Source organism: Oncorhynchus gorbuscha, linkage group LG22, assembly GCF_021184085.1.
Source record: "Oncorhynchus gorbuscha isolate QuinsamMale2020 ecotype Even-year linkage group LG22, OgorEven_v1.0, whole genome shotgun sequence".
Classification (NCBI taxonomy): Eukaryota; Metazoa; Chordata; class Actinopteri; order Salmoniformes; family Salmonidae; genus Oncorhynchus; species Oncorhynchus gorbuscha.
Genome location: NC_060194.1, coordinates 5,421,633 through 5,439,863, shown reverse-complemented (window position 1 = coordinate 5,439,863; position 18,231 = coordinate 5,421,633). Strand labels below are relative to the sequence as shown.

At 41.6% G+C, this 18,231-nt stretch overlaps 1 protein-coding gene across 1 annotated transcript in view; it reads left to right on the top strand.

Annotated features, from left to right (window-relative positions):
- The first annotated feature begins 2,160 nt into the window (after positions 1-2,160).
- gng12a (guanine nucleotide binding protein (G protein), gamma 12a) overlaps positions 2,161-18,231 on the top strand; it is a 55,159-nt gene continuing 39,088 nt past the window's right edge. Inside the window, exon 1 of the mRNA XM_046320676.1 lies at positions 2,161-2,485. The gene's annotated coding sequence lies outside the window, so the exon portion shown is untranslated. The remainder of the gene's footprint in view (positions 2,486-18,231) is intronic.

Genomic DNA, 18,231 nt, shown 5'->3' with positions numbered 1-18,231 from the left:
GAACAGTGACTCCTGGTACACTTCTCAAAAAAAATAAAGGGAACACTATATAATAACACATCCTAGATCTGAGTGAATGAAATATTCTTATTAAATACTTTTTTCTTTACATAGTTGAATGTGCTGACAACAAAATCACACAAAAATTATCAATGGAAATCAAATTTATCAACCCATGGAGGTCTGGATTTGGAGTGACACTCAAAATTAAAGTGGAAAACCACACTACAGGCTGATCCAACTTTGATGTAATGTCCTTAAAACAAGTCAAAATGAGGCTCAGTAGTGTGTATGGCCTCCACGTGCCTGTATGACCTCCCTACAACGCCTGGGCATGCTCCTGATGAGGTGGCGGATGGTCTCCTGAGGGATCTCCTCCCAGACCTGGACTAAAGCATCCGCCAACTCCTGGACAGTCAGTGGTGCAACGTGGCGTTGGTGGATGGAGCGAGACATGATGTCCCAGATGTGCTCAATTGGATTCAGGTCTGGGGAACGGGCGGGCCAGTCCATAGCATCAATGCCTTCCTCTTGCAGGAACTGCTGACACACTCCAGTCACATGAGGTCTAGCATTGTCTTGCATTAGGAGGAACCCAGGGCCAACCGCACCAGCATATGGTCTCACAAGGGGTCTGAGGATCTCATCTCGGTACCTAATGGCAGTCAGGCTACCTCTGGTGAGCACATGGAGGGCTGTGCGGCCCCCCAAAGAAATGCCACACCACACCATGACTGACCCACTGCCAAACCGGTCATGCTGGAGGATGTTGCAGGCAGCAGAACGTTCTCCACGGTATCTCCAGACTCTGTCACGTGCTCAGTGTGGACCTGTTTTCATCTGTGAAGAGCACAGAGAGCCAGTGGCGAATTTGCCAATCTTGGTGTTCTCTGGCAAATGCCAAATGTCCTGCACGGTGTTGGGCTGTAAGCACAACCCCCACCTGTGGACGTCGGGCCCTCATACCACCCTCATGGAGTCTGTTTCTGACCGTTTGAGCAGACACATGCACATTTGTGGCCTGCTGGAGGTCATTTTGCAGGGCTCTGGCAGTGCTCCTCCTGCTCCTCCTTGCACAAAGACGGAGGTAGCGGTCCTGCTGCTGGGTTGTTGCCTTCCTACGGCCTCCACGTTCCTACGGCCTGTCTCCTGGTATCGCCTCCATGCTCTGGACACTACACTGACAGACACAGCAAACCTTCTTGCCACAGCTCGCATTGATGTGCCATCCCGGATGAGCTGCACTACCTGAGCCATTTGTGTGGGTTGTAGACTCCGTCTCATGCTACCACTAGAGTGAAAGCACCGCCAGCATTCAAAAGTGACCAAAACATCAGCCAGGAAGCATAGGAACTGAGAAGTGGTCTGCGGTCACCACCTGCAGAACCACTCCTGTATCGGGGGTGTCTTGCTAATTGCCTATAATTTCCACCTGTTGTCTATTCCATTTGCACAAAAGCATGTGAAATTTATTGTCAATCAGTGTTGCTTCCTAAGTGGACAGTTTGATTTCACAGAAGTGTGATTGACTTGGAGTTACATTGTGTTGTTTAAGTGTTCCCTTTATTTTTTGGAGCAGTGTATATGAGGGGCAATGCACTTACTTGAAAACAAGTTGACCATCCAGTAGCCTAACTCTTATGTACCCTGCTTAGCCATGGAAACAAGTTGACCATCTAGTAGCCTAACTCTTATGTACCCTGCTTAGCCATGGAAACAAGTTGTTCAGCTGAGCTATCATGTCAACACATTTAGACATTGATCAGCTTCCATACTCACTTTTTTACACACCTAAATAGCAGTTAATATTTCAAATGAACTCAGAACTTTTCTTACACAAGCTATGTGTTAAAGTTAATTCGCCAGGAGTAAGGTTGTGTTTATGTAGGCTACATTGACATCTGATTTGCCCAAAGGACATCGTTTTAACGTGACGCTAGGTATACTATCCTTTGTCTATGGTTGATTGGCTCGTTGGAAGTTTAGAAGTAGTTGCCATTAGCCTTATAAATAAGATTCCAACCAGCCATTAGTGCTTAAAAAAGACGCCATTGCTCTCTAAAGCCTTAGTAAACACTGTCTGTGTAAGAAACGCTATTGCACAGACAGAGGGCGCATTGGAGGCGCCAATAAATAAAGGAGCAGAGACCGCAAAACATAACATTCTCAAACATCCGCGATGTTCCTTCCCACTATTCTGTGAATCTCCATTTCTCCACCCGTCACGGTTCGTTTGTTTTCCTCGCGACGCGGAGGAGAGCGTATTCCTACGCGCAAAAAGGTGGAGAAAATAACAAGTGAACGATATTGACTATAAGCGACAGCCAACACAGTGTGAAAGTGGCACCAGTTGGCATTCCCAAAGACCGTCGTTTGATCTGCTTTTCATAGCTGTCCCCATAGAGGGCTGTTACTGAGGGAGGTGTCCTCCTAGTTGGTGACGGTTACAGTAGGCGACACGGAGCCTGTACGTTGTCCTGGCCAGGTAAGTGTGTCGTGTCAGTCTACCTTGGAAGTCATAAGGCTTTATCAATAGGCCTATAACATTCACAGTTTTACGCGCTACAAAACGTTCAGAAAGATAACTGTTGCCATTCAAATGTTAGTCTTCATTTGTACTCCTGCGTCACCCATATTGACAACATAAAATATTGACATTGTTGCCAATTATGCGTGCATTCAGACATATTATGTCACATTTCTAGCGTGCGTAATATGCGAATAAATTATTGCCGTGAGAATGGTATGCTATGATTTTGGGCGTCGACAGTAATCGCACTTCTGACCAAGAACGAGTTGCAATAGTCTAATTGTGTAATAAACACTGTACATTGTGCGGTTCATCTTTCCAATTCGTCTTTCAACAGACCATGCGGGGCGACTTGTTAGCGAACCATTGTTAATCATATGCATACAATAGATAATCAGATCTCTTGTGAAAAGGCAATACATAGCCTACTGTACTAAACCAGTTAGCCGAGCAACCATTACATGGCATTAGTCGACTAAATTCAACTCCAAGAGTTACGATGGAGTTGAGCAGCGGCTAGTCTGGGCGGACTGGAGCTCCGACATCACATACCATTTATTTTGATCGATTACTATGGATTTCAGCACCCAAAGAATAGCATGCAATATTGTCCAATTTTACAGTCCGCACACACTAGTTGCAGCTCAACAACATCATTAATCGTGGAGTTGAGGTTAGTCGCTAACATGGCACATGACAGCTCTATGACGAATTCCACATTTTTAACCCATTAAAAAAAAGTGCACGATTGTATGCTCTTGGCTTCTTAAGGTAAGTTTGACAGACCTGTGAGCTCAGTTCTGTCCAATGTGTTTCTTATCCTCACAACAACAGCACTGACTTTGCAGCCTGGTCTCATAGACTAGGCGGAACATAGTAAATGTAAATGCGTGCCTTTGAAATTAGTATGATATGTTACATTTGGTATGGTTACATAAGACAGATGGTTATTTATCTCAAAAAGGAAATAGGACGGCTGGTCGGGGTGGATTAGTGGGCGTATAACACAAACATGCAAGTTCAAATCTCATATGGACAACTTTAACATTTTAGGTAATTAACAACTTTTCAGCTACTTTCTAATTTTTTAGCTGCTTTGAAACTACTTTCATTGTTAACTAACCCTTCCCGGAACCTTAACCCTTTTAGCTAACCCTAACCGGTTAACCTAACTCCTAAACTCAACCTTAAGCCTAAACCCTAGCCTAGCTAATGTTAGCCAGCTAGGCAACGTTAGCCACCTAGCTAGAATTCTTAACTATCTGTATCATACGTTTTTAAAATTCATAAAATATGATACGTTTGCACATTCTTAACATAAAATACAAATTGTAATTCGTAAGACATCATACGAAATGGGTGATAGACATCCACAAATGAATACATAACATATGAAACGTAGCATATCATACTAAATGGAGTGTCTCAGATTTACATAGATAATAATATGAAATGCTCTGAGACCAGTTTGGACTCTGAGATGGATGATGCAGCTGAATTATGGCCAGCACTGGAGCTCCTCTGCCAAGGCGTTTATACACAGACAATAACCCACTATGTGTTCTCTCGCCCATCAAAGAGTGGACACAGGCACAGCATTGATCAGTGTTTAAGTTGAGGATGTATAGGCCTACATTATATCCTCTCACTCTGTGCCAGAAGACCAATGAGACCAACACATCAGTGTCATCTGTAAAAATAATAATTTTTAAATGGCATTTGGTTGTTCAATGACAGGCATGTACAGTTGAAGTTGGAGGTTTACATACACCTTAGGCAAGTACATTTAAACTCAGTTTTGTTTTACAATTCTTGACATTTAATCTGAGTAAAAAGTCCCTGTATTACTTCAGTTAGGATCACCATTTTATTATAGGAATGTGAGATGTCAGAATAATAGTAGAGAGAATGATTTATTTCAGCTTCTATTTCTTTCATCACATTCCAAGTGTGTCAGAAGTTTACGTACACTCAATTAGTATTTGGTAGCATTGCATTTCAATTGTTTAACTTGGGTCAAACGTTTCAGGTAGCCTTCCCCAAGCTTCCCACAATATGTTGGGTGAATTTTGGGGCATTCCTCCTGACAGAGCTGGTGTAACTGAGTCAGGTTTGTAGTTCTCCTTGCTCACAAACGCTTTTTCAGTTCTGCCCACAAATTTTCTATAGGATTGAGGTCATTGCTCTGTGATGGCCACTCCAATACCTTGACTTTGTTGTCCTTACGCCATTATGCCACAACTTTGGAAGTATGCTTGGGGTCATTGTCCATTTGGAAGACCCATTTGTGACCAAGCTTTAAGTTCCTGACTGATGTTACGAGATCTTGCTTCAATATATCCACATCATTTTAATTCCTCATGGTGCCATCTATTTTGTGAATTGCACCAGGATCTCCTGCAGCAAAGCACCCCCACAACATGATGCTGCCACCCCTGTGCTTCACGGTTGGGATGGTGTTCTTCGGCTTGCAAACCTCACCCTTTTTACTCCAAATATAACAATGGTCATTATGGCCAAACAGTTCTATTTTTGTTTCATCAGACCAGAGGACATTTCTCCAAAAATTACGATCTTTGTCCCCATGTGCAGTTGCAAACCGTAGTCTGGCTTTTTTTATGCCGGTTTTGGAGCAGTGGCTTCCTCCTTGCTGAGCGGCCTTTCAGGTTGTCGATATAGGACTCGTTTTACTGTGGATATAGATGCTTTTGTACCGGTTTCCTCCAGCATCTTCACAAGGTCCTCTGCTGTTGTTCTGGGATTGATTTGCACTTTTCGCAACAAAGTACGTTCATCTCTAGGAGACAGAACGCGTCTCCTTCCTGAGCGAGATGACGGCTGCGTGGTCCCATGGTGTTTATACTTGCGTACTATTGTTTGTACAGACGAACGTGGTACCTTCAGGCATTTGGAAATTGCTCCCAAGGATGAACCAGACTTGTGGAGATCTACAATTTTTTTCTGAGGTTTTGGCTGATTTCTTTAGATTTTCCCATGATGTCAAGCAAAGAGGCACTGGGTGTGAAGGTAGGCCTTGAAATATATCCACAGGTACACCTCCAATTGATTCAAACGATGTCAATTAGCCAATCAGAAGCTTCTAAAGCCACGACATTGTTTTCTGGAATTTTTCAAGTTGTTTAAAGGCACAGTCAACTTAGTGTATGTAAACTTCTGACCCACTGGAATTGTGATACAGTGAATTATAAGTGAAATAATCTATCTGTAAACAATTGTTGGAAAAATTACTTGTTTCATGCACAAAGTATATGTCCTAACAGACTTGCCAAATCTATAGTTTGTTAACAAGACATTTGTGGAGTGGTTGAAAAATACGTTTTAATGACTCCAACCTAAGTGTATGTAAACTTCCGACTTCAACTGTATATCTTTTTTATTGAACCTTTATTTAACTAGGCAAGTCAGTTAAGTACAAATTCTTATTTACAATGACGGCCTACACCGGCCAAACCCGGACGGCGGCTGGTCAATTGTGGGACTCCCAATCATAGCCAGTTGTGATACAGCCTGTATTCAAACCAGGGTGTCTGTAGTGACACTTCAAGCACTGAGATGCAGTGCTTTAGACCGCTGCGCCACTCTGGAGCCTTGAGTAAGCCTTGAGGTGGTACCACCCAGCACATCTAGAAGGGAGCGTATTTCATACCGAACCCCACCCTTGAGATGACATAGAGGCACCTGATTTGAACCGCTAGGGGAGAATGGACAGATTTACTAAAAAATACAACTTTTTCAACGAACTCTCAAAATGAAGACTAGAATTTCCGTTTCACTATAATATCTGGTTTTTGATGAAAATCCTTTTTTTATTATTTATTTTTTTAAATCTACAGGATAAGAACATTCAATTCCAGGTAAACAATGGATATATAGCATTTAGCATCAAAACACATGATTATTTTACACAGACATAAAGTAACCATAAATATTAATTTCTTGAAAATTGGTGTTTTTGAAATAAACTCTTCATGTGCTCATCTGTGGCCAGAAAAAGTCCCACAAGATAAAATAATCTTATCTTGACCCTCAATCGGGAACAGACAGGCTGTCGCTGTTGGCACTGCCTCTGGCATAATTGTTTTTCTATGAATGAGGGAGCTCTTCAGAGAAGGCTGTCTAGTCAAACCATGGCTTGTCTGGTCATAAGGCTCCCCAGCCTGTTCTTGGAATATCGGTCCAGTTACTGATAAAACAATTATTCTAAGAATGCTTCATTGTCATTCTAAGAATTTCCTGTAACTTCCAATTTGAGGTATTTATGACTACATACAGTGGGGAGAACAAGTATTTGATACACTGCCGATTTTGTAGGTTTTCCTACTTACAAAGCATGTAGAGGTCTGTCATTTTTATCATAGGTACACTTCAACTGTGAGAGGCGGAATCTAAAACACAAATCCAGAAAATCACATTGTATGATTTTTAAGTAATTAATTTGCATTTTATTGCATGACATAAGTATTTGATACATCAGCAAAGCAGAACTTAATATTTGGTACAGAAACCTTTGTTTGCAATTACAGAGATCATACGTTTCCTGTAGTTCTTGACCAGGTTTACACACACTACAGCAGGGATTTTGGCCCACTCCTCCACACAGATCTTCTCCAGATCCTTCAGGTTTCGGGGCTGTCGCTGGGCAATACGGACTTTCAGCTCCCTCCAAAGATTTTCTATTGGGTTCAGGTCTGGAGACTGGCTAGGCCACTCCAGGACCTTGAGATGCTTCTTACGGAGCCACTCCTTAGTTGCCCTGGCTGTGTGTTTCGGGTCGTTGTCATGCTGGAAGACCCAGCCACAACGAGCTGCAATAAAATGCAAATTAATTACTTAAAAATCATACAATGTGATTTTCTGGATTGTTGTTTTAGATTCCGTCTCACACAGTTGAAGTGTACCTATGATAAAGATTACAGACCTCTACATGTAAGTAGGAAAACCTGCAAAATAGGCAGTGTATCAAATACTTGTTCTCCCCACTGTACATAAGCTTTCATTGTAGCTTTAATTTTAAAACTAGTATTAGTAGTTTTATTTTAAAAGTAGTAATTTCATATTCAAACTAGTGGTAGTAATTTCACTTTGAAACTAGTAGTAGTAGTAATTTCACTTTGAAACTAGTAGTAGTAATTTCACTTTGAAACTAGTAGTAGTAGTAATTTCACTTTGAAACTAGTAGTAGTAGTAAATTCTTTGAAACTAGTAGTAGTAGTAAATTCTTTGAAACTAGTAGTAGTAGTAAATTCTTTGAAACTAGTAGTAGTAGTAAATTCTTTGAAACTAGTAGTAGTAATTTCACTTTGAAACTAGTAGTAGTAATTTCACTTTGAAACTAGTAGTAGTAATTTCTTTAAAACTAGTAGTAGTAGTTTCACTTTGAAACTAGTAGTAGTAATTTCACTTTGAAACTAGTAGTAGTAAATTCTTTGAAACTAGTAGTAGTCATTTCACTTTGAAACTAGTAGTAGTAAATTCTTTGAAACTAGTAGTAGTAATTTCACTTTGAATCTAGTAGTAGTAATTTCTTTGAATCTACTAGTAGTAATTTCACTTTGAATCTAATCTGTCTTCCTTCCTTCCCGTTTTGGACTGAAACTCTCAGGTTTGTGTACGAGGAAGGCCGAGCTTAGAGAATTAAACATTGTTTAGGGTTAGGCTATGTTTCTTCATATTGCAATGGATGCCATGCGATATTTGCTCGGTTGTTTGTGTGTGTTCTGCTTGCGAGGCCTTAAGTTCTTGTTGATACAGTTTAATATTAACAGTCTTGCCAGTGATCCAAACGTGTGTGAACACACTCTCTCCAACTCACTTCCTCTCTTCCAGTCAGTCCACGTTTATGTGGGTGATTGATTAACCTTCTTTAGTATTTAAATCTCTCTACCGCGTATCTAGTATTAGTCAGAGGATATGACTGCTCACTCCACAGCCTAATTGCAATCCGTCAACTGTTATCCCCAAGACAATATCATAATGCTGTGGAACATCAATAGCACCTTTTCAGTTGAGTTTAAAGTTTAAGTTTAAAAATGATCATTTCAATTCAGTGAATCCGACAATAGATTATTCGCCTTTATTGGTGCTTGAGTCACATTTCGTCTCACCCAAAACGATAGATTTGCCTAAGGAAATCAGTCAATTCAAATACATTAAGTAGGGCCTTATCTATGACTGGGATACAGATATGCATCTGTCAGTCTCAGATACAGTATCAATGCCCAAGGAATCAATGCACCAACAGGGTAATATTTTACAGACAAAATTGTGTTATAACAACCTTTGTGCCCTGAGAGTTGTTTCTTTTTAGCCACACCCCCCCTCAATTTTATAAAGAACTACATATTACTTCACAGGAAATGACATATAATAGATAAACACATCTTCCTCTCTGCAGGATGCAGGAAGTGTGTCTGGACTGATATTTTAATCTGATTTGAATGAAGACCAAACGCGTGCTGCGCTAACTGAGGGGTTGTCGTAGCAACCATCTGAGATGGGTAGAAGCCGACTTCATTTTCCCTCCTAATTTGTGTAGTCATCATCTCCGGCGTTTTGTAACATGTTGTGTTTCGTCCTTATAACCCCTGTGTGACACTGTCACTGTCTAATGTATTCTTCTTCCCTTCCTTTCTAGCAATTTCTCTCGCTATTTCCATCAGCTACATGGGTAATACTCAGTTTTGGTCATGTATTCTACACTGAACAAAAATATAAAAGCAACATGTAAATTGTTGGTTCCATGTTTCATGAGCTGAAATAAAATGTCCCAGAAATGTTCCACATGCTCAAAAAGCTTATTTTACTCAATTTGACTCTGTACATCCCTGTTAGTGAGTATTACTAATTTGCCAAGATAATTCACCCACCTGACAGGTGTGGCTTATCAAGCAGCTGATGAAACTGCATGATCATTACACAGGTGCACCTTGTGCTGGGGACAATAAAAGGCCACTCTAAAATGTGCAGTTGTGTCACACAACACAGTCTTGAAGAAGCGTCCACTCGAGCTGTTGCCAGAGAATTTAATGTCTCTACCATAAGCCGCCCAACGTCGTTTTAGAGAATTTGGCAGTACGTCCAACCGGCCTCACAATCGCAGACCACATGTAACCACGCCAGCCCAGAAACTCCACATCAGTCTGAGGGAGTGCTGAGGAGTATTTTTGTCTGTAATAAAGACATTTTGTGGGGGAAAAACCAATTCTGATTGGCTGGTTCAGGTTCTGGCTAAGTTACAGTTCATATAAGAAAACCAGTTAAGCTTTTTGTGCGTATGTAAAATTCTGTCATCTTTTATTTCAGCTCATGAAACATGGGACCAACACTTCACATGTTGCGTTTCTATTTTTGTTTAGTGTAAAATACCCTTCAAAAGTAATTCTCAGATGTCCGCTAGAAGGGGGATGAGAGGATTGATGAGAAGACCACAAAGAAAAGCGGGATATGAAAAGGGGTTATTTTTGGGTGCATGCAGCATTGTGCCACGTGCCGTCGCCGTGACCACGTGAGTGGTTGCCATGTAGGAGCTGTCCCATGCAGAGACCTTTTCAGTGGACTTTGTCTTCCACCTGGTGCTCTCTCTCCCCCTCTCTTTCACGCACTGTACTTATGGTGAAGGAATGGTTCTCAATGAATTTACACATGCACTGACGCCACTCACACACACACAGACACACAGAACACACACACACACACACAGCTGTTATGAAACAATGGCATTTTCATTTAATTTAAGGCAGTCTATGGGAAGCTCAGATCAATCCCTGGGCACTCATAGCCTGGCTTTTTGAATGCATCCGAGTGAGGTGAGCAGCTGTGGATACTGAGGGTAACGCCAATAATAACTGATTGCTTGTCCAAACCCAGGGAGGATGTCTTATTAATCATTATTAACTGGGTGGTTTGAGCCATGAATGCTTATTGGCTGAAAGCCGTGGTATATGGTCTGATATACCACTGCTTTCAGCCATTCAGCATTCAGGGTATGACAAAACATTTATTTATTTTAAATAAAAAATATATACAGTTGAAGTCGGAAGTTTGTACACTTATGTTGGAGTCATTCAGACTTGTTTTTCAACCACTCCACAAATGTCTTGTTAACAAACTATAGTTTTGGCATGTCAGTTAGGACATCTACTTTGTGCTTGACACATGTCATTTTTCCAACAATTGTTTACAGACAGATTATTTAACTTAAAATTCACTGAATCACAATCCCAGTGGGTCAGAAGTTTACATACACTAAGTTGACTGTGCCTTTAAACAGCTTGGAAAATTCCAGAAAATGATGTCATGGCTTTAGAAGCCTCATAATTTGAGTCGATTGGAGGTGTACCTGTGGATGTATTTCAAGGCCTACCTTCAAACTCAGTTCCTCTTTGCTTGACATCATGGGAAAATCAAAAGAAATCAGCCAAAAGACCTCAGAAAAACAATTGTAGAATTGTAGTCTGGTTCATCCTTGGGAGCACTTTCCAAATGCCTGAAAGTACCACGTTCATCTGTCCAGACAATGGTACACAAGTATAAACACCATGGGACCACGCAGCCATCATACCAGGCAGGAAGGAGACGCTGTATCCTAGAGATTAACGTACTTTGGTGTAAAAAGTGCAAATCAATCCCAGAACAACAGCAGAGGACCCTGTGAAGATGCTGGAGGAAACAAGTACAAAAGTATCTATATCCACAGTAAAACGAGTCCTATATTGACATAACCTGAATGGCCGCTCAGAAAGGAAGAAGCCACTGCTCCAAAACCGCAAAAAAAGCTGCACATGGGGACAAATATCATACTTTTTGGAGAAATGTCTTCTGGTCTGATGAAACAAAAATAGAACTGTTTGGCCATAATTACCATTGTTATATTTAGAGGAAAAAGGGGGAGGCTTACAAGCTGAAGAACACCATCCCAACCGTGAAGCACGGGGGTGTCAGCATCATGTTGTGGGGGCGCTTTGCTGCAGGAGATCCTGGTGCAATTCACAAAATAGATGGCTTCATGAGAAGGAAAATTCCGTGGATATATTGAAGTAACGTCTCAAGACATCAGTCAGGAAGTTAAAGTTTGGTCACAAATGGATCTTCCAAATGGACAATGACCCCAAGCATACTTCTAAAGTTGTGGCAAAATGACTTAAGGACAACAAAGTTAAGGTATTGGAGTGGCCATCACAGAGCCCTGACCTCAATCCTATAGAAAATGTGTGGGCAGAACTGAAAAAGCGGGTGCGAGCAAGGAGGCCTACAAACCTGACTCCGTTATATCAGCTCTGTCAGGAGGAATGGGCCAAAATTCACCCAACTTATTGTGGGAAGCTTGTGGAAGGCTACCCAAAACGTTTGACCCAAGTTAAACAATTGAAAGGCAATGCTACCTAATACTAATTGAGTGTATGTAAACTTCTGACCCACTGGGAATGTGATGAAAGAAATAAAAGCTGAAATAAATCATTCTCTCTACTATTATTCTGACATTTCATATTCTTAAAATAAAGTGGTGATCCTAACTGACCTAATACAGGGAATTTGTACTAAATTAAATGACAGGAATTGTGAAAAACTGAGTTTAAATGTACTTGGCTAAGGTGTATGTAATCTTCCGACTTCAACTGTACGTTGGTAACCAACTTAAATTAGCAATAAGGCACCTCTGGGTTTTGTGGTATATTAAAATATATATATATATACCATATGTTGCGAGGTGCTGAAGAACAGCCCTTAGTCATGGTATATTGGCCATATACAATACCCCCTCGGGCCTTATTGCTTAAATATAATACTATACTATTGATCACATAGTTAGCCCATAGGTTGCTGTTATTCAATTCAAAGACACAGGTACAGTAAGCAGTGAAAACTCAGCCAAGATGCTCTATCCACTTAGACAATATGGTTTACAAGGACTTATAAACTGGGTGGTTTGAGCCCTAGCTATTTCAGTGGATGTTGCACACATTTCTACCAGCAAATGTGTTCAATTATATCCATGGTATGAAAGGGATGATTAACAAGGGGCTATGCATTCAATGCAAAATTTTCCATAGGATGCATAGCCCCTCCTTGATTATTTATCCCTTCTCTGACACCATTTTGTGGGATTGTGAGAAGACTAGTACTAGCCAAGAAAGTGAAGGGTGGCTGTTTGACATAGCCTGCAGTCCATTTCCTTATTGTGCTATCTGGCAGTGTTTGTATAGTGATTTAGAACCACTGAGGTTGATACAGTGGATCCAATCCAAACCAAGGATCTCAGGAAGTGTGATATTCATTTCCTAAAGGCAGATATGTTAAACCAGTCTGAGGGGGATACAATATTGCTTCTTAATTTGTGGCTCCTGTCATAACAGTTGAGTCTCTCGTCCGGTGAGCGGCTCAGGCTAACGTCAACATCGTTCTGTGGTTGATATGGAGCTCTGGGCTCAGACCACGACAAGTGTCCTCGTCACTGTTCTAATGCTTCTTCTTCATCATGTTGGAAGACTAGGGCCAGGATTCAATATAAGGCAACGCATTGCTCTCTGACTTTGAAAGGTAATTTACGCTGGAGCTGAAATAAATGCGCAGCGTTTACCATGAATGCGATTTTGGAACCTCCTTGCTGTTCGGGCCTAGAAGTAGTGTTGATGTAGACTGTAGACTGCCAATGTAGACTTGAACTGGGTACAAAGATAAATAAATATAGCACAGCACATGGTAGATTTCTAGTGAATACACAGCATTCCGGTTAGGTTCAGTGGATACGCAGCAAACTAGCACAGCAAACGTGAGGATGCCACACAAAAGTTCAAGTTAATCGCAATTTTTTAAAAGAAATGTATATCTAACTAGGCAAGTCGGTTAAGAATAAATTCTTACTTCCAATGATGGCCTACACCGGCCAAACCCGGACGACGCTGGGCTAATTGTGCACCGCCTTATGGGTCTCCCAATCACGGCCAGTTGGGATACAGACTGGATTCAAACCAGGTTGTCTGTAGTGTCGCCTCTAGCACTGAGATGCAGTGCCTTAAACTGCTGTACCACTCAGGAGCAATAAGTACAACTACAGTTGTGACCAAAAGTTTTGAGAATGACGCAAATATACATTTTCACAGTCTGCTGCCTCAGTGTCTTTAGATATTTTTGTTAGATGTTACTATGGAATACTGAAGTATAATTACAAGCATTTCATAAGTGTCAAAGGCTTTTATTGACAATTACATGAAGTTGATGCAAAGAGTCAATATTGCAGTGTTGACCCTTCTTTTTCAAGACCTCTGCAATCCACCCTGGCATGCTGTCAATTAACTCTGGGCTACATCCTGACTGATAGCAGCCCATTTCTGCATAATCAATGCTTGGAGTTAGTCAGAATTTGTGGGTTTTTGTTTGTCCACCCTCCTCTTGAGGATTGACCACAAATTCTCAATGGGATTAGGGTCTGGGGAGTTTCCTGGCCATGGACCCAAAATATCGATGTTTTGTTTCCCGAGCTACTTAGTTATCACTTTTGCCTTATGTCAAGGTGCTCTATCATGCTGGAAAAGGCATTGTTCATCACCAAACTGTTCCTGGATGGTTGGGAGAAGTTGCTCTTTTTGTGCAAAGCAATGATAACAGCACCTGTTTACTTGCAGGTAACCATGGATGACAGAGGAAAAACAATGATTCCAAGCACCACTCTCCTTTTGAAGCTTCCAGTCTGTTATTAGAACTCAATCAGCATGACAGAGTGATCTCCAGCCTTGTCCTCATCAACACTCACACCTGTGTTAATGAGAGAATCACTGACATGATGTCAGCTGGTCCTTTTGTGGCAGGGCTGAAATGAAGTGGAAATGTTTTTTGGGAATTCAGTTAATTTGGATGGCAAAGAGGGACTTTGCAATTAATTACAATTAATCTTATCACTCTTCATAACATTCTGGAGTATATGCAAATTCCCGTCATACAAACTGAGGCAGCAGACTTTGTGAAAATTTATATTTGTGTCATTCTCAACTTTTGGCCTTGACTGTACTAAATATTATGGCTCTAGGCAAATGTAGAATGTTCACAGCATGAAATGCAATAAAAACTCTGCGCTTTAGCTGGTTGTTCTCCAAGTTGCCAAGCAACAGCCAATATTCTTTACCTTAATTTCACTTTAACAATGAAGCTCAATAAGAACACTAAAAATCGCCCTTGCGGGAGAGCGGCATGCCAGCTTGGATCCCGACCGCTGGCTTCGTCTCCCTATCTACCTATCAGCCCCCGGAGCACACCATGTGTTCCTCTTTTAAAGGGAGCTCAATTACGGTGCATCCGTAAATTATTCAGACCCCTGACTTTTTCCAGATTTGGTTATTTTATAACCTTGTTCTAAAATTGATTAAATAATACATTTCCCTCATATCTACACACAAACTCCACAATTACAAATCTAAAACAGGTATTTAGATATGTTTGCAAATGTATTACTAATAAAAAACAGAAATACCTTATTTACATAAGTAAAAAAATGTATTTCACCTTTATTTAACCAGGTAGGCTAGTTGAGAACACCTTTATTTAACCAGGTAGGCTAGTTGAGAACACCTTTATTTAACCAGGTAGGCTAGTTGAGAACACCTTTATTTAACCAGGTAGGCTAGTTGAGAACACCTTTATTTAACCAGGTAGGCTAGTTGAGAACACCTTTATTTAACCAGGTAGGCTAGTTGAGAACACCTTTATTTAACCAGGTAGGCTAGTTGAGAACACCTTTATTTAACCAGGTAGGCTAGTTGAGAACACGTTCTCATTTACAACTGCGACCTGGCCAAGATAAAGCAAAGTAGTGTGACACAAACAACAACACAGAGTTACACATGGAATAAACAAATGTACAGTCAATAACACAATAGAAAAAAGTCTATATACAGTGTGTGCAAATGAGGTAAGATTAGGGAGGTAAGGCAATAAATAGGCCTTAGTGGTGAAGTAATTACAATTTAGCAATTAAACACTGGAATGATAATTGTGCAGAAGATGAATGTGCAAGGAGAGATACTGGGGTGCAAAGGATCAAAAATAAATAAATAACAATATGGGGATGAGGTAGTTGGATTGGCTATTTACAGATGGGCTATGTACAGGTGCAATGATCTGTAAGCTGCTCTGACAGATGATTCTTAAAGTTAGTGAGGGAGATATGAGTCTCCAGCTTCAGTGATTTTTGCAATTCGTTCCAGTCATTGGCAGCAGAGAACTGGAAGGAAAGTGAGGGAGATATGAGTCTCCAGCTTCAGTGATTTTTGCAATTCGTTCCAGTCATTGGCAGCAGAGAACTGGAAGAAATTGGCTTTGGGGGTGACCAGTGAAATATACCTGCTGGAGCGCGTGCTACGGGTGGGTGCTGCTATGTTGACCAGTGATGGTGGTGACAGTGTTTCCTAGCCTCAGTGCAGGAGGCAGCTGGGAGGAGATGCTCTTTTTCTCCATGGACTTAAGTGTCCCAGAATCGTTTGGAGTTTGTGCCACAGGATTCAAATTTCTGTTTGCTTTCCTAACTGCCTGAGTATATTGGTTCCTAACTTCCCTGAAAAGTTGCATATCACGGGGGAAAGAAAGGCCTGCCCGCTGAAGTGATTTAGGGAGTGTTTGACAGTGATGAGGGGTGTTCATTTGACCGCAGACCCATTACGGACGCAGGCAATGAGGCAGTGATCGCTGACATCCTGGTTGAAGACAGCAGAGGTGTATTTAGAGGGCAGGTTAGTCAGGATGATATCTATGAATGTGCCCGTGTTTACGGATTTGGTGTTGTACCTGGTAGGTTCATTGATAATTTGTATGAGATTGAGGGCATCTAGCTTAGATTGTAGGATGGCCAGGGTTTTAAGCATGTCCCAGTTTAGGTCACCAAACTGTACTACGAGCTCTGAAAATAGATGGGGGGAAATCAATTCACATATGGTGTCCAGGGCACAGCTGGGGGCAACGGTGATAGACTTGTTTCTGGAAAGTTGAATTTTTTAAAGTAGAAACTTGAATTATTTGGGCACAGACCTGGATAGTATGACATAACTCTGCAGGCTATCTCTGCAGTAGATTGCAACTCCACCTCCTTTGGCAGTTAGATCTTGTCAGAAAATGTTATAGTTAGGGATGGAAATTTCAGGATTTTTGGTAGCCTTCCTAAGCCAGAATTCAGACATGGCTAAGACATCCGGGTTGGCAGAGTGTGCTAAAGCAGTGAATAAAGCAAACTTAGGAAGGAGGCTTCTCATGTTAACATGCATGAAACAAAGGCTTTTACGGCTGCAGAAGTCAACAAATGAGATCACCTGGGGAATGGGAGTAGAGCTAGACTCTGCGGGGCCTGGATTGACCTCTACAGGGTAATGCTAAAGGCTATAAGAACTGGTCGTCTGGTGCATTCGAAACCGAGAGTAAAATTAGCAGTTTCTGGGCGCGGAAGAATAGATTCAAGGTGTAATGTATAAACAAGGGTATGGTAGCATGTGAATAGGGTGGAGGTAAACCTAGGCATTGAGTGACAATGAGAGAGGCTTTGTCTCTAGAGACACCATTTAAACCAGGTGAGGTCACCACATGTGTGGGAGGTGGAACAAAAGGGCTAGCTAAGGCATATTAAGCAGGGCTGGAGGCTCTGCAGTGAAATAAGACAATAATCACTGACCAAAACAGCCATGGACAAGGCATGTTGACATTAGGGAGAGGCATGCGTAGCCGAGTGATCTTAGGGTCCAGAGAGTAGCTAGGTGAGCCAGAGACACGGCGATTCAGATCGCTAGCAGTCCCGGGGCTAGTATTCAGACCTTTTGCTATGAGACTCCAAACTTAGCTCAGGTGCATCCAGTTTCCATTGACCATCCTTGAGGTGTTTCTACAACTTGGAGTCCACCTGTGGTAAATTCAATTGATTGGACATGATTTGGAAAGGGCAACTGTCTATAAGGTCCCACATTTGAAAGTGCATGTCAGAGGAAAAACCAAGCCATGAGGTTGAAGGAATTCCAAGACAGGATTGTGTAGAGGCACAGATCTGTGGAAGGGTACCAAAATATTTGTCTGCAGCATTGAAGGTCCCCAAGAACACAGGGGCCTCCATCATTCTTAACTGGAAGAAGTTTCTGAAACCACCAATACTCTTCCTAGAGCTTGCCGCCCGGCCAAACTGAGCAATCGGGGCAGCAGGGCCTTGGTCAGGGAGGTGAACAAGAACTCGATGGTCACTCTGACAGAGCTATAGCGTTTCTATGTGGAGATGGGATAACCTTAAGGAAGGACAACCATCACCACAGCACTCCACCAATCAGGACTTTATGGTAGAATGGCCAGACGGGAGCCACTCCTGAGTAAAAGGCACTCAGGACGATGATGACCCCTGACAGAGGGCTGCCTTGCTTCTAGTCCTTAGAAAATTTTGCAATATTTCGTTTTTTAAAATTGTATTATTTCTTACACTGTTAGCCCAGAAAATCTTAAGTGTTTGTTATTACACACAGCCGGGAAGAACTATTAGATATCAGAGCGACGTCAGCTTATCAGCACTACGACCAGGAATACGACTTTCCTGATGCGGATCCTTTGTCCGCAGCACCCAGGCCGACCCAAAACTACGCTGCCGGAAAAGAGGAAGACATATTATCTCCCAAGAGAATTATCTTCTGTTATTGTCACAGCCGTGTATATCCCCCCTCAAGCTGATA